Here is an 11,653-nt window from a genome sequence, read left to right on the forward strand (position 1 = left end):
AGCAACTAAATTTAAAAGTTTACAAAATCAGCTGCAGTTAAAGCAAAATCAAGCAGGCTGGAATTGGATAACGAATTATAGCCTCAAAGTGCGCGAGTAATAGGTGACTTTTTACAAATTTAGTCTTCAAGTTTGCCCCATAAAAAGGGTAAACAATGCAAAGACTTCTTTGGGGAACATTAAAGCTTACCGGTAGAGTCTATGATGCTATTAACAACACTGAAAATAAATGAAATCAAGAAGACTCTTCTCTCATTTCTAGAGGGATTAATGGAGAATTATTGGATGGAACAGGGGCCTTAAATCGTAAGGAAGTAGGGCCTGCTTAAGAAGTATTTTGTGAATGCGGTCAACTCTATTTATCGAAATTTGGTCAAAAGGCCGCCAATAATAATATCCTAATCTAAGTGAAAACAAGAACAAGAGCCGTAAATAGCCGTTTATTGGTATACGGATTAAAAAATTCAGAAGCATTGCGACAAATGAAACCCAGAAGCGAGTACGGTTTTGAAAGAATAAAATGAATATGACCACTAAAGGAAATTTTCGTATCGAATAAAACCCAAAGATCCTTAAATTCTGTTACATCCTGAATTACATTATTAGGAATGGTGTAGGATGTGTTAGAAAGATACTAACGCTTCGAAAATGTTGAGCGAAAACATTTGTCCGTAACAGATGAGGAAATTTGTAAATCAACCGCACAAAGCAAGAAAGGAAAGGAAAAACATTTGCTTATGTAACTAATAAAAATCACAAATAAAAGTGGTCTTAAGATGCTCCCTTGGGGGACACCTGTAGTAGCAATAAATGAAATAAAACAAACCTTGGTTCGATAAAACGCCATCGAGTTTTAACACCATCCTCTGCCCGTCAAATATGACTTAAGCCATTGCAGAAAGGTGGAGTGAAAGCTCTATCTCGCTAACTTGTTTACGAGCGAGACTTTGTTAAATGCCGATGACGTACGGAATTCACTAAAAACCGCAAGTTTCGTAGCTGCAGAGCGGCCAGTTACAAAACCACGATTGTTTGGGTTAGTTAAAGACTTAGCCGATTTTTGCTCTTTGCAATGCATTTAAACAGCTTAGAGATGCTTGAAAAATTTCATGAAAAATCTTCGACATGGCACTGTCACTGCTGCACCACTCATGACCTCCACAACAGGTGGCATACTACAAATGGGGATTGGTGCTTGACCTAATCACCTTTTAATGATGCACAAAAGTGACAGCCTATCTTTAAGTGTATTAACATCGAATTTACAACTCCTTCAAATGTTTTTTACCATCTCAAGAAGCTCGATACTTGGGGCTCCCAATGACTTGCTAAAGATTCATTTAACACAACGCATGGCGGTTTGCACTATGCATCTGAAACACAATAAAATGAATCCGGTTTTGAAATGAATCATCGTTTTGGTGATGCAAAATTTATTGGCTGCAGTAACATCAATCGAAAATAATCATGGCTCAAGCGTGATGAACCAGCACAAAATACAATGAAACCTGCATTGCATCAAACCAAAGTCATACCATCAATTTAATGGCCATCACAAAGATGTTGCGTGTTTGAGCAGCTTCCAAGAAACCAAAAGACCAGTTCAGAGATTATAGTCGACAAGTAATGAAAATGGAGGAAGTAAACAAGGCAAAATGGACACAATTGACAAATGCAAAACAATCATTTGGTACCGCCACGTTAATGCAAGGCCTCACACAGACTTGGCAACGCGAGCAAAATTATTGCAGCTTCGTTGGGAATTGATGTCATCGTATCCATTGTAATGCCTTGATTTTAATTTAATGCAAATTTGCAAAACTTTCGGGGTGCTGAAATGTTCACTAATATGATGATCTGATCTTGATATTATTAATAATTCGTATTTTTGTTGATAAGCGTCAGTGGTACTACGAGCATGAAAACAAGCAGGTGCTGAAATAAATTCCAAAATTTGTGTTTCTTGAAAGCTCATTTCTTGTACTTATATAAGAATTCTTTTATTTAATTGTACACTACTTGTTCCCTCTGTAGACCCGAAATTACTTGCTTATCAACCCGATAGCTTCACATTTTGCTTAACAAATTTAGCAAGAAAGCGTTTCTGCCTAATGTCAGACACAGGCACTGCAACGCCAGCAGATTTTACAAACAAATAAAACAAAAGATTAAAAACGGATCTTTTGCTTTTGTTCGCTTGCATTTCACGCTCTATTCTGCATTAATATCTCTCTTTACCCTGATTCAAAAGCTATTTATTACCTAATTATTTTTCTTTTTCCAGTGATCAAACATGCAACTTCATAGCACCGCTAAGTTCAAGCATGCCACATTTAATATGTAATAATAAAAAAAGTGCAAAATAATAATTTATATAAAGCGTGCACACACACCCATACATACATACTTATATAGGTGTGCATTAATATTGTTCAATAAAAGTATGTATGCGAGTTGCAGTTTCGATGTTTAGCTGGTAATCCAGTTAATTTGATTTCACGATTTTTTGCAAGTATTACATACATACATACACCTATATACTTACATATATATGATCAGAATATCAGTGAAACAAATATAACTAAAAAAATGATTCTAGAAATCGAGTTTACTCAGTTTGTGGTAGATCACAACTTAAAAAAATCTTTAAATTAAACGCCAAGTGCTCCACCATTAATTTATTTATTAGATACTTCACACATGTCAAATATCATTTAGGGTGACTAATTTTGCGCCACGTTGTATTTGTTTTAAGCAAATGTTTCCTTCAGCTTTTGTATGTAAGAAAATGTTAGATAAGCTTTGTAAGCGTACCTGTGATAATTCGAGGCAATCAAATCGGAGTCTGCACTTACATACATATACCTAAGTGCACCCCCTTTAGTGAAGCCGAGAAATCGAAAAGATTCAGTTGTTGGTTCATTATCAGCCCCGAAAAAATATTTCTATGGTGCGTTGTGCACAGCTGAGTGTAAATTTTCTCAGAAATTTCAAAGATTCGGAATGAAGATAGGTTGGTTGAATTGATAAAGTAGTCTTGAACTGTAAGTGGTTTAAATTAAACTATTTTATAGTGCAGATTTCGAAAATTAAAACTGATGCAAAAGAAAAAAATGTAAACTAAAACTAAGATTAAAATCAAATTTAATTCAAGATGAAAACAAATTAAGGAAGTTATAACTAAGATTAGAACTAAAATTATTATTACAATATTATAAAAATGAAACCTGAAAGGTATAAAAAATGAAAAATATTAAGAAAATATTAACATTATACAATAAATTATAAAATATTATTATATAATTAAAATAAGAATAAAAAAATGCATATTAAATCTATAAGTAAAATTAAAATTATTAATAAAATTCAATCGCAAGGTAAAATTAAAAAAAAGGGAAAAGTTAAAAAAGTATAAAGGAAATTTAAAAAAATACCTAACTAATATTAAAACTAAAATTAAAATTAAACAAATTTAAAAAGTGAAAAAAAATGAAAAAAAATTTAAATTTAAAAAAATTTTAATTTTGAATTTAAAAAAGTACAAAAAAATAAAACATTATAATTAATATTAAAACCAAAATTGAAATTAAACAAATCTAAATAGTGAAAAATATTAAAAAAAATTTAAATTTAAAATTAGAATCAAAATTAAAACTGGAAGTAAAATCTAAAAAATTAAAAAGGAAAAATAATTGAAAAAATAATAGATTTCAAAGAATTGAAAAAATTGAAAAAGTTAAAAAAATTAAAAGAAATTAATTAATAATAGAACTGAAATTAAAATCAAAATTATTTTAAAATTACAACTAAAACTAAAACAAAACAAACAAAACAGATATTGTAAATAACACAAAAATTGTAAAAATATAAAAACTAAATTTGCTATTAAAATTAAAACTAAAACTAAAATTAGGCAAATTGAAAAAGTTAAAAAAAAATATTATAATTAATACAGAAACTAAAATTATTACTAAAACTAAAATTTGGATAAAAAATTAGGATTAAAATTACCTAGTAAATAAAGAACAAATAGAAATAATTCTGCCAATTAAAAGAGAATATAACATAAAAAATGGAAACAAAACTAAAAATCGACTTTAAATATTCGTTTTTAATAATTCGTTTAGGAAAAAATTAAAATAAGTAAAAATATTATAATTATATACAATAATATATATACAAACTACAATAAAATAAAAACTGCCATTGGTTAAATTGAACTAAATTTAAAATTAAAATGAAATAAGTAAAAAATATATTGTATATAAATCATAAATATTACATTAAAAACGAAATTTAAAATAAGAAAATAAAAAATAAAAAGTTTTTATAAAAATAAAACATACAAAGAAAAATTATAGAAAAGAAATTAAGAAACCTAGCATAGGAATAAAACTTAAATTGAAACTTAAAAAAAATACGGAAAAATGAAAACAAAAGTGGCAACGAAATTAAAATAAAGAAATAAGAATTAATAAAAAATAAATAAAATGCAAACAAGAAAATAATGATAAAGGACTGATGATTGATTGTTATCGCGTCGATCACTGGGGGAATAGTGCTAGATAAATGTATGTGAATATACATAACAATTATAATAAAGTAAAAATTGAGTTAAAATTACATAAAATTTAAAATTAAAAACTAAATCAAAAATATAAATAAATTGTGAAAATTTTTATAAAGATTCACATTAAAACATAAGAATTAAATATAATTAATAAATTTTTGTTTTATAAAAATGAAATACTTCTTTATTTATTTACAAAGAAAGATAATAACACAATTAATTTTTTATTCAATAATACAATTATTATTTCACAACTAAGAAAAGAGGAGCACTGGCTGTCAGGGCTTACGGCTCCCCAAATAAAATATAATTAGGAAAACTAACATAAGAATAAAAATTTAAATTGAAGTTAATAAAAGGAGGCGCAAAATTAATCACCCAGCCGGAAGATTTAAAATTTTAAATTGTTAACTAGACAGCTGCAGGATACAAACAGACAAGCAATGGAGCGCGTAAAGGCCAATAATAAGATTTTCAAAAAAATCTATTTTTTATTTAGTAAAAAAATTATTCAAAAAAAAATTTGGATGGCTAAGAATATGATATTAAAATAGTATATAAATATAAAAAGAAATTTTAATTGAAATAAAAATAAATCACTAAGTAAATAATAAATCACTAAACTAATTTTTGCATAAAATTTAAGGTTTTGAACAGGAAAAAAATCCGAGAAATTGGGGAACATCAATTACCACATTTTCTAAGACCAAAAAGTTTTGTAGCAGAAAATTTAAAAAGTAATTATAACAGAATATTTGGAACAGTGCTTCCTCTTTAAATGAGACTAATATTTTTAGTTGGAGGTTAAGAAAAATTTAGAAACAAAAATATTTTTTCTGAAAGAAGTTTTTGCGTTATAGGCAGTATACTTTATATATTTTGTATAACATAAATTAAAACCTGGCTCATACTTTTTTAAAAAGTGTGTCAAACTTCATAAATTCTTCTTGTTAACCCACAAATGAAAACTTAAAGTTTTTTTGCCATTTTCGAAACGTTTCAATAAAGCAGAAGTTTCACTTAAAAGTTTGCCGTCTCTAGGCGGGAAGCCTCTATTGAAAACAAAAATGTCTTACTAGGAATCGAACTTACGACCTTCTGCTTGCATCTAATGCCCAAGTGGAAGAGTGTGTTTATATCTTTGATTAATTAATTGATTGTTCCGTAAATACCGGGATGCAATTTTGTTATTGCTCAATTCCCAACAAAAAAAGTTCTCTGAATTATTACGGAAGGTAAGAAGCTCAACTTCAACTTTGACTTTTTCATATGGCTTTGTGCTATTAAATCAAAATTAAGTAAAGATTTTGTAGTCTATTTTTTTTTGTTTTTTCTCTTGCTTGGTGTTATATTCCGTGTTTACTGACGCTAATGAGTTGGATTTCTCGTTTCGTTTTCAATTTTTTTATATATTTAGTTTGGTGCAACCTTCGCTCCACACACACTTTTGCCCCGCTACAATTACGAGTATTCTATGCGCTGCTTATATTTTTTGCCCCTTACATAATTGCCTCCAATGTTTTTTGATTTTTATGTGTTTCTAATTTTTTGCTACTTACAAAGGAAAAGGAAGCTGATACTTGCTGTTATTGCTGTTTTTCTTCTTATGTCTATCTCGCTTCTAATCGGTCTTCTTCCAATCCGTCACCCACTGTTTGGCATTTGTGCGTTGAGCTGTCGATATAGATTTCAAAGTAGCAAGACGCTTTTAGCCTCGCTACCCAACAGAGTTCGTTGCTTAAGTCTTTCGTTTCGATGCACTGCGCTTATGCAAAACCTTTACTACGAGCACATGCATTTGCATATATGTACATGGGCATGCAATTCTTGTATGTGTTTTCTGCGATTCTGTTTTTGTTTTTCGATTGGCCGTTTCACGGTCTCCCTTGGTAACTTGCGATTATTGGCCCGCTACTACCGCGCTTTATGACAATCTATGTATGTTTGTAAGTATGTACGCGAATGTTCCATGCAACTGAATTACAATTGCTACTTGCAACCAAAGCACATACACATGCTTCACATGTAATCGCGGCACGTTTTTTTCGTTTTATTTTTGGTTTGCTAATTTAGGAATTACTTCTAAGTACTCTATTTCTTGCACAAGTCTACTGCAACATTCGCTTTGTCTGCTTTTAGATCTTTGAGTTTATCTTCAAACAAAATGCACTGCTATACACACAATAAATCACCGAAAACCGTTCAGTTGCCGCTATTTCATGTCAGCTGTTCAAACGTTCGCACTCGCGTTCGGCATCAAACAACCGTTGCTGCGGCGTATTTCGCTGTTTTTATAAACGCGCGCGCTCAAGTCTGCATTGCCGAAGCTGCTGAGAGTTATTGGCATACGTCGTGCTGCAGTTACTGTAGTTGCTATTGCCATTGTTGTCATTGGTTCAGCTGTTAGCTGTTGTCAGTTGTTCGGCAATAAAAGATTAGCTCTTACTACTATTTTGTGTGCAGCTGCTAGGAAACACTGGACCTTGGCTTAATGAATTAGGTTTAGATTAACTTAGGCAGCTGTTATTCTCAGTGTACTTAGTTTTGTGCTAAGATCATTTTAAAAAAAGGAAACGATTTTCCACTTCCTTTGTGAATGTCCTACGGACCTGTTCGACAGTCTCGAACACCTGTTTGGTCTAGATGTTAACAACCTATTAAGTTTCTTAAGCCGCCCAGACTGGATATAGTCATGCTGTAAATAACCGTTATACAATTTGGTAACAAGGATGTGGCAACAAAATAGTTTGGAAGCGCTAGTTGGATTCTGCACTCTTCAGCCAGCCAACCACAGACAAATTGATCCCTATTTAGCACTAACTGCACTCTTTCTCTAACTTTCCCAGAAAGTTGAATCGCAGCTTCAAAAGGCGTAAAACGAGGACGCCATATCAAGGTCAGCTGCGCATCATTGAGAAAATGTTGTAGATAAGATTGCCACTTCTTACCTAAAGTGAAGCTTTGGCATGGGCAGCTTGTTTTTGGGCGAAACTCATTTTCTTTTCAGTGCTTTCAACAAGTTAGTTTTTGTGTGTGTGGTGATCCAACTAAAAACATCTCCCGTCTCAACCTCGGGACTGCTTCCGCATTGCTTCGAGGTAGAGGTCCAAGATGGCTAAGAACGACGGTCCTAATAAGGACTCTTACTTACTCACCCTGCGTCCAGGGTTGCCTGCTTTGAAAATGCTCTTTGACATAAGTTTCCATTTCACGCCCCTTTTTTTGGATAATATATTATATTCAACGAAATTTTCAAAGGCATTCCATTTTTCTTCGCCTATCATCATTTCCTCAATTATTTCTTCATGTGTACTTACACGTAGCCGAATGGGTTGGTGCGTGACTACCATTCGGATTTCAGAGAGAGAACATTGGGTCGAATCTCGGTGAAAGACTAAAATGCAGGAAAAGTTTTTTCTATTAGCGGTCGCTCCTCGGCAGGCAATGGCAAACCTTCGAGTGTATTTTTGCCATGAAAAAGCTCCTCATAAAAATATCTGCCGTTCGAAATCGGCTTGAAACTGTAGGTCCCTGCATTTGTGAAAGAACATCAAGACGCACACCACAAATAGGAGGAGGAGCTTCGGCCAAACACACAAATAAGGGTGTACGCGCCAATTATATATATATACTTACATAAATAGCTCGTTGCAGAGCTGCTTTCCCTGTGGTCCACTTCCCGCATTTGAAGAAGGTGTGCTCTGCTTCATTGTGTTCAGTGTCTCCATAAATGAAATTTGGTAGGCTCACCTTTCCCATTTACTTCAAATATTTGCGAAAGGACCCGTGTCCGAACAAAAACCTGGTTAGGTAATAGCTAGCTTCCACGTCCTTTCTTTCTACCCACTATTTTAAATCGGGTATTAGTGTCGCTATCAATCTACCGGAATCCCTGAGATTTTTGCTTGCCATCTCCGTTTGCGCTCTTGTGCGAGAAGATTTAAAGGAATGCGTCCGCTGATAGCTAAATCCACTGCTTTAGATACTGTTCTGTATAAAGAAGACACTCTGAGAGCGCAGGTGCGTTGCACAGATTGCAAAGTTTTTCGTCAGCATTTCACGCTTAGCGAATCTGCCCACATTTCGCATCCGCATAGAAGAATCGAGTTCGGCGTATCCATTGAAAGTTTTCGCTTGCTCCGAGCTGGACCTTCATGAGCTTACTTAATATGCCGCTTACTTTGGTAACTCTTGTGGCAGCCTGATTTATGTGCGCCCAGTAAGTTAATTTTGATTCCAGTTGCAATCCCAGATATTTGACCACTATTTCTGTCCATAAAGTGGCAACGAGTACTTGCATGTCTACTTTTAAAGGGACACACCTGTTGGTTAGAAGAATTAGCTGTGTTTTCTCTGTGGTCAGTTTTAATCCGTGATCCTCTAGCCATGTCTGTACTCGGGTTATCACTTGATTTAACTTCCTATTGGGTTCGTCAGTGTTTCTAGGGATTATTAGAGCAGCAAAGTCGCCAGCGTACCCAACTAGATGCACATCATCAGGCATCTCTATTCGAAGGATTCCATCGTAGCTTGAATTCCAAAGTTCTGGCCCGAGTTAGTTTGTTGCGTTTGACAATTTTTCCAATATTTAAATAAGCTTTTTTTGAAAGCAACCGTAGTTTTAGCTGATTCTACTCGTTTAGAAGCGAAAAAGTGATATACAGTCTAGTTCATTTGATTAGAGTCAATAATTTGTATGGAATAAAACTAGAAACCTTGAGTTACTAGATCAAATTCAGTTGCATTAATAACCAATTTATTCCATAAAAAATATTGCCTCTAATCAAGAGAGCCGGATTGTATATTAGCGAGCTTGCAAAGGGTCATCTTAGCATCGAAAAATCGGTCCTTGAAAGGCATGTTTTTGACTCTTGCAGTTTGCTGAAGTGAATATAGCTCTGGAAGAGTTTCAAGCTAATATACAGATGAGCATAAAACAAAAAATAATAAATTGGAGCCACTTGATACCAAACACATTTTCTTCTGAGAAGTCATATAATCAAATAATCACGTAAAAACTCAACTCCAACGGAGAATTTCTCTGGCAACAAGTGCTACTTTGGACTAAGTAGGCATTTGCGTAGGAAAATCATTTATCGACGAACAAAACTAACACTCTATAAGGCTCCCTCATGTCCATCGTATCATGTGGCGCAGAAGCCTGGTCGATGACAATATCCGATGAGGCATCCCTAGGAGGATTTGGGAGAAATATACTGTAGAAAATGTTTGGATGAGAGGAAGATGAAGAGTTTCGCAAGTTATTTAAAGAGTTGGTCGACGATGAAATGAAATTTTTCAGTATTATTATTTATAAGGCGGATTGCTCTGTGTTTTCTCAATAAAAATATCAGCAGTATTAACATCAACCTTCACATTTTCTTAGTTATTTAACATAATCGAATGTAACATAAAAATACCGATGGTCAAAAGGAGCTCGCGACTTTGCACGTTTGCGCACTAGCCCAGAGCTCATTGAGTTGACGCGAGACCCATCTTTCCAGGAGTAGGCCTTAGGTTCTCAAGGGATCCCCAATTCTTTCGTTTTGCGATAAAACCGCCTCCTGAGTCCCCTGTGTAGCGAGCTCATCAGCTTAGTAGTTTTCCCCTCTGCCGCTGTGACTGAGAATCCAGATGAGCTTAATATCGAAGTACTCGGATACAGTCGAGCGAGAAGCCAGGCCTTCCCCGACTAATTTCGAAAGCACAAACAACGAGCCCAATTGCCGCTTGGTTGGGTCCTGCCAGAACTTTACCTGGTCTAGTAGTCGATTTTTTCAGTGCACAACAAGGGAATTGATTAATTACAAAAGTATGGTTTTGTTTTCTATTGAATTTCAGGTATTGTTTTATGTAGTGGAAATTAATATTGGGATTGAGAATGCAATTGAAAAATATAGGTTTCGTTTTAATTGCATTTACGAAGTAAATTTAAAAAGTAATCAAAATAAATTTATTAAATATTTTTTAATTGAGAATTTTCGACCTCTCAATTAGTTTTACAATTTCTAAAACTAAAGTTCTCCTCCGATTCCGGTTGATGAAATTGCAAGAAAAATATTATACATATTTGCAAATCTTTTCCAAGCACTTGGAAAAAAACTACATAACTAGCACTTAATTGATTCCAATTACAAAATACTGCTTGTTGTAATGAAGACAAAAATTACTTGTAAATGTAATTGTAATTTTTATGTTGCTAATGAAAATTCTATGTAAGCTCTGATGGCTGATGTGCATGAGGACAACTTTGCTGCTATAAATACACTTATAAACCCATCCATATGCATCTGTGTAGAAAGCTTTTCTCATAAGCTTTTCATTACGCACTGCTTGGCAGATATTTTCCATTCTCATCTTTGCTTCGCTTTTACGAAAATGGGTAAGAATCTTTGCACAGGTATGTGTACTTGCTTTTAACAGTTACAGCTTAATTTATGTTAGGTTAAATTTCACTTACAGTGGGGCTGCAACCAATTAGCACACCATCACAGCAAATGGCGTTATTAGTTTGAGCTGGATAACTTAATTAATTTAAATAATAAGTTTATTTTGGATTATATATTGAAAATAGTTCGAAACAATGGATCAAAATGAATTTCGTGTTTTAATTTTAGACTGCTTCTTGATGAGAAAAAAATACCGTTCAAGCGAAGCAGTGGCTTGAAAAGTGTTATGGGGATTCTGCTCAATGAGAAACAACAATAAAACGATCGTTTGCTAACTTAAAACGCGCTCGTAGAGGCACCGCTGGCGCACAGCGCTCTGGACGTCCAAATTCGATTGTCATATGGATGAAATATGGATCCATCCTTTCACTTCGGAATCAAAGCGAACGTCATCTGAGTGGACAGGGACTGGTGAATCTCATCCAAAGCGCCCGAAAGCACAACCATCGACTGGAAACGTTATGACCTCACTATTTTGGGATGTACGTGGTGTAATATTCATCGACTATCTTGAGAAGGGAAATACGATCAACAGTCTACATTATATGTATATAGCGTTATTGGAACGTTTGAAAGTCGAAATTGTAAAGAAACGGCCGCAAATGGCAAATAAAAAAATTGTGTTTCAACAAGA

At 33.6% G+C, this 11,653-nt stretch overlaps 1 protein-coding gene across 1 annotated transcript in view; it reads right to left on the bottom strand.

Moving 5' to 3' along the window:
- LOC128861560 (glucose dehydrogenase [FAD, quinone]) overlaps positions 1 to 6,825 on the bottom strand; it is a 102,988-nt gene extending 96,163 nt beyond the window's left edge. Inside the window, exon 1 of the mRNA XM_054099805.1 lies at positions 6,130 to 6,825. The gene's annotated coding sequence lies outside the window, so the exon portion shown is untranslated. The remainder of the gene's footprint in view (positions 1 to 6,129) is intronic.
- Positions 6,826 to 11,653: the final 4,828 nt, after the last annotated feature.

Source organism: Anastrepha ludens, chromosome 2 (genome assembly GCF_028408465.1).
Source record: "Anastrepha ludens isolate Willacy chromosome 2, idAnaLude1.1, whole genome shotgun sequence".
Taxonomy (NCBI): Eukaryota; Metazoa; Arthropoda; class Insecta; order Diptera; family Tephritidae; genus Anastrepha; species Anastrepha ludens.